This window comes from Anoplopoma fimbria, unplaced genomic scaffold, assembly GCF_027596085.1.
Source record: "Anoplopoma fimbria isolate UVic2021 breed Golden Eagle Sablefish unplaced genomic scaffold, Afim_UVic_2022 Un_contig_12743_pilon_pilon, whole genome shotgun sequence".
Lineage (NCBI taxonomy): Eukaryota > Metazoa > Chordata > Actinopteri > Perciformes > Anoplopomatidae > Anoplopoma > Anoplopoma fimbria.
Genome location: NW_026552662.1, coordinates 1 through 4,790, shown reverse-complemented (window position 1 = coordinate 4,790; position 4,790 = coordinate 1). Strand labels below are relative to the sequence as shown.

Sequence of the window (4,790 nt, the reverse complement as noted above, 5' to 3'; positions counted from 1 at the left end):
ATCTCGGAAGCTAAGCAGGGTCGGGCCTGGTCAGTACTTGGATGGGAGACCGCCTGGGAATACCAGGTGCTGTAAGCTTTTTCACTCCTCTTTACAAAAAGCAGAGGGCGCTGCTGCTTTTTCAGTGGACACCGACAGGGTGGGAAGGAAATAGCTAGATCATGACTTGCCGGTATAGAAATGACACAAATCCAGTTAAATGATGGCTTTCATCATTCCTAAGCTCATCGATCATTTTCTTTTCAATTTTATGCTAACGTATTCTACATTTCAACAGTAAATATTAATATTTTTACTGCACTACATTTGTGATCCTTATAGCCACTTTGTACATTCTGATTTGACATTTAAAAGCTGTGAGTGTGTCTGGCAATCTGCAGGCGCTCCCTGTATAGACGAAAGAGCAAAGCGTGGTGATATAGTATCTTTAAAAGGCCCTTTGGTAGGCACAATATTTGCTTACGGCCATACCACCCTGAACACGCCCGATCTCGTCTGATCTCGGAAGCTAAGCAGGGTCGGGCCTGGTCAGTACTTGGATGGGAAGACGAAAGAGCAAGCGTGGTGATATAGTATCTTTAAAAGGCCCTTTGGTAGGCACAATATTTGCTTACGGCCATACCACCCTGAACACGCCCGATCTCGTCTGATCTCGGAAGCTAAGCAGGGTCGGGCCTGGTCAGTACTTGGATGGGAGACCGCCTGGGAATACCAGGTGCTGTAAGCTTTTTCACTCCTCTTTACAAAAAGCAGAGGGCGCTGCTGCTTTTTCAGTGGACACCGACAGGGTGGGAAGGAAATAGCTAGATCATGACTTGCCGGTATAGAAATGACACAAATCCAGTTAAATGATGGCTTTCATCATTCCTAAGCTCATCGATCATTTTCTTTTCAATTTTATGCTAACGTATTCTACATTTCAACAGTAAATATTAATCTTTTTACTGCACTACATTTGTGATCCTTATAGCCACTTTGTACATTCTGATTTGACATTTAAAAGCTGTGAGTGTGTCTGGCAATCTGCAGGCGCTCCCTGTATAGACGAAAGAGCAAAGCGTGGTGATATAGTATCTTTAAAAGGCCCTTTGGTAGGCACAATATTTGCTTACGGCCATACCACCCTGAACACGCCCGATCTCGTCTGATCTCGGAAGCTAAGCAGGGTCGGGCCTGGTCAGTACTTGGATGGGAGACCGCCTGGGAATACCAGGTGCTGTAAGCTTTTTCACTCCTCTTTACAAAAAGCAGAGGGCGCTGCTGCTTTTCAGTGGACACCGAACCAGGTGCTGTAAGCTTTTTCACTCCTCTTTACAAAAAGCAGAGGGCGCTGCTGCTTTTTCAGTGGACACCGACAGGGTGGGAAGGAAATAGCTAGATCATGACTTGCCGGTATAGAAATGACACAAATCCAGTTAAATGATGGCTTTCATCATTCCTAAGCTCATCGATCATTTTCTTTTCAATTTTATGCTAACGTATTCTACATTTCAACAGTAAATATTAATCTTTTTACTGCACTACATTTGTGATCCTTATAGCCACTTTGTACATTCTGATTTGACATTTAAAAGCTGTGAGTGTGTCTGGCAATCTGCAGGCGCTCCCTGTATAGACGAAAGAGCAAAGCGTGGTGATATAGTATCTTTAAAAGGCCCTTTGGTAGGCACAATATTTGCTTACGGCCATACCACCCTGAACACGCCCGATCTCGTCTGATCTCGGAAGCTAAGCAGGGTCGGGCCTGGTCAGTACTTGGATGGGAGACCGCCTGGGAATACCAGGTGCTGTAAGCTTTTTCACTCCTCTTTACAAAAAGCAGAGGCGCTGCTGCTTTTTCAGTGGACACCGACAGGGTGGGAAGGATATAGCTAGATCATGACTTGCCGGTATAGAAATGACACAAATCCAGTTAAATGATGGCTTTCATCATTCCTAAGCTCATCGATCATTTTCTTTTCAATTTTATGCTAACGTATTCTACATTTCAACAGTAAATATTAATCTTTTTACTGCACTACATTTGTGATCCTTATAGCCACTTTGTACATTCTGATTTGACATTTAAAAGCTGTGAGTGTGTCTGGAAATCTGCAGGCGCTCCCTGTATAGACGAAAGAGCAAAGCGTGGTGATATAGTATCTTTAAAAGGCCCTTTGGTAGGCACAATATTTGCTTACGGCCATACCACCCTGAACACGCCCGATCTCGTCTGATCTCGGAAGCTAAGCAGGGTCGGGCCTGGTCAGTACTTGGATGGGAGACCGCCTGGGAATACCAGGTGCTGTAAGCTTTTTCACTCCTCTTTACAAAAAGCAGAGGGCGCTGCTGCTTTTTCAGTGGACACCGACAGGGTGGGAAGGAAATAGCTAGATCATGACTTGCCGGTATAGAAATGACACAAATCCAGTTAAATGATGGCTTTCATCATTCCTAAGCTCATCGATCATTTTCTTTTCAATTTTATGCTAACGTATTCTACATTTCAACAGTAAATATTAATCTTTTTACTGCACTACATTTGTGATCCTTATAGCCACTTTGTACATTCTGATTTGACATTTAAAAGCTGTGAGTGTGTCTGGAAATCTGCAGGCGCTCCCTGTATAGACGAAAGAGCAAAGCGTGGTGATATAGTATCTTTAAAAGGCCCTTTGGTAGGCACAATATTTGCTTACGGCCATACCACCCTGAACACGCCCGATCTCGTCTGATCTCGGAAGCTAAGCAGGGTCGGGCCTGGTCAGTACTTGGATGGGAGACCGCCTGGGAATACCAGGTGCTGTAAGCTTTTTCACTCCTCTTTACAAAAAGCAGAGGGCGCTGCTGCTTTTTCAGTGGACACCGACAGGGTGGGAAGGAAATAGCTAGATCATGACTTGCCGGTATAGAAATGACACAAATCCAGTTAAATGATGGCTTTCATCATTCCTAAGCTCATCGATCATTTTCTTTTCAATTTTATGCTAACGTATTCTACATTTCAACAGTAAATATTAATCTTTTTACTGCACTACATTTGTGATCCTTATAGCCACTTTGTACATTCTGATTTGACATTTAAAAGCTGTGAGTGTGTCTGGCAATCTGCAGGCGCTCCCTGTATAGACGAAAGAGCAAAGCGTGGTGATATAGTATCTTTAAAAGGCCCTTTGGTAGGCACAATATTTGCTTACGGCCATACCACCCTGAACACGCCCGATCTCGTCTGATCTCGGAAGCTAAGCAGGGTCGGGCCTGGTCAGTACTTGGATGGGAGACCGCCTGGGAATACCAGGTGCTGTAAGCTTTTTCACTCCTCTTTACAAAAAGCAGAGGGCGCTGCTGCTTTTTCAGTGGACACCGACAGGGTGGGAAGGATATAGCTAGATCATGACTTGCCGGTATAGAAATGACACAAATCCAGTTAAATGATGGCTTTCATCATTCCTAAGCTCATCGATCATTTTCTTTTCAATTTTATGCTAACGTATTCTACATTTCAACAGTAAATATTAATCTTTTTACTGCACTACATTTGTGATCCTTATAGCCACTTTGTACATTCTGATTTGACATTTAAAAGCTGTGAGTGTGTCTGGAAATCTGCAGGCGCTCCCTGTATAGACGAAAGAGCAAAGCGTGGTGATATAGTATCTTTAAAAGGCCCTTTGGTAGGCACAATATTTGCTTACGGCCATACCACCCTGAACACGCCCGATCTCGTCTGATCTCGGAAGCTAAGCAGGGTCGGGCCTGGTCAGTACTTGGATGGGAGACCGCCTGGGAATACCAGGTGCTGTAAGCTTTTTCACTCCTCTTTACAAAAAGCAGAGGGCGCTGCTGCTTTTTCAGTGGACACCGACAGGGTGGGAAGGATATAGCTAGATCATGACTTGCCGGTATAGAAATGACACAAATCCAGTTAAATGATGGCTTTCATCATTCCTAAGCTCATCGATCATTTTCTTTTCAATTTTATGCTAACGTATTCTACATTTCAACAGTAAATATTAATCTTTTTACTGCACTACATTTGTGATCCTTATAGCCACTTTGTACATTCTGATTTGACATTTAAAAGCTGTGAGTGTGTCTGGAAATCTGCAGGCGCTCCCTGTATAGACGAAAGAGCAAAGCGTGGTGATATAGTATCTTTAAAAGGCCCTTTGGTAGGCACAATATTTGCTTACGGCCATACCACCCTGAACACGCCCGATCTCGTCTGATCTCGGAAGCTAAGCAGGGTCGGGCCTGGTCAGTACTTGGATGGGAGACCGCCTGGGAATACCAGGTGCTGTAAGCTTTTTCACTCCTCTTTACAAAAAGCAGAGGGCGCTGCTGCTTTTTCAGTGGACACCGACAGGGTGGGAAGGAAATAGCTAGATCATGACTTGCCGGTATAGAAATGACACAAATCCAGTTAAATGATGGCTTTCATCATTCCTAAGCTCATCGATCATTTTCTTTTCAATTTTATGCTAACGTATTCTACATTTCAACAGTAAATATTAATCTTTTTACTGCACTACATTTGTGATCCTTATAGCCACTTTGTACATTCTGATTTGACATTTAAAAGCTGTGAGTGTGTCTGGAAATCTGCAGGCGCTCCCTGTATAGACGAAAGAGCAAAGCGTGGTGATATAGTATCTTTAAAAGGCCCTTTGGTAGGCACAATATTTGCTTACGGCCATACCACCCTGAACACGCCCGATCTCGTCTGATCTCGGAAGCTAAGCAGGGTCGGGCCTGGTCAGTACTTGGATGGGGAGCAATACGTAATACCACCGCCCATGGCCTTTGATTCA

The 4,790-nt window shown here is 43.9% G+C and overlaps 8 non-coding genes across 8 annotated transcripts; all 8 read left to right on the top strand.

Moving 5' to 3' along the window:
* Nucleotides 1–608: 608 nt before the first annotated feature.
* LOC129116132 (5S ribosomal RNA) lies at nt 609–727 on the top strand. Its single transcript, XR_008533430.1, has one exon. It is a non-coding gene; the product is annotated as a 5S ribosomal RNA (ribosomal RNA).
* A 379-nt stretch (nt 728–1,106) lies between these two features.
* On the top strand, nt 1,107–1,225 carry LOC129116131 (5S ribosomal RNA). The gene has a single exon (XR_008533429.1). It is a non-coding gene; the product is annotated as a 5S ribosomal RNA (ribosomal RNA).
* A 452-nt stretch (nt 1,226–1,677) lies between these two features.
* LOC129116130 (5S ribosomal RNA) lies at nt 1,678–1,796 on the top strand. Its single transcript, XR_008533428.1, has one exon. It is a non-coding gene; the product is annotated as a 5S ribosomal RNA (ribosomal RNA).
* A 378-nt stretch (nt 1,797–2,174) lies between these two features.
* LOC129116137 (5S ribosomal RNA) lies at nt 2,175–2,293 on the top strand. The gene has a single exon (XR_008533434.1). It is a non-coding gene; the product is annotated as a 5S ribosomal RNA (ribosomal RNA).
* A 379-nt stretch (nt 2,294–2,672) lies between these two features.
* LOC129116136 (5S ribosomal RNA) lies at nt 2,673–2,791 on the top strand. Its single transcript, XR_008533433.1, has one exon. It is a non-coding gene; the product is annotated as a 5S ribosomal RNA (ribosomal RNA).
* Nucleotides 2,792–3,170: 379 nt separating this feature from the next.
* LOC129116135 (5S ribosomal RNA) lies at nt 3,171–3,289 on the top strand. The gene has a single exon (XR_008533432.1). It is a non-coding gene; the product is annotated as a 5S ribosomal RNA (ribosomal RNA).
* Nucleotides 3,290–3,668: 379 nt separating this feature from the next.
* LOC129116134 (5S ribosomal RNA) lies at nt 3,669–3,787 on the top strand. The gene has a single exon (XR_008533431.1). It is a non-coding gene; the product is annotated as a 5S ribosomal RNA (ribosomal RNA).
* A 379-nt stretch (nt 3,788–4,166) lies between these two features.
* Nucleotides 4,167–4,285, top strand: LOC129116129 (5S ribosomal RNA). Its single transcript, XR_008533427.1, has one exon. It is a non-coding gene; the product is annotated as a 5S ribosomal RNA (ribosomal RNA).
* The last annotated feature ends 505 nt before the right edge of the window (nt 4,286–4,790 follow it).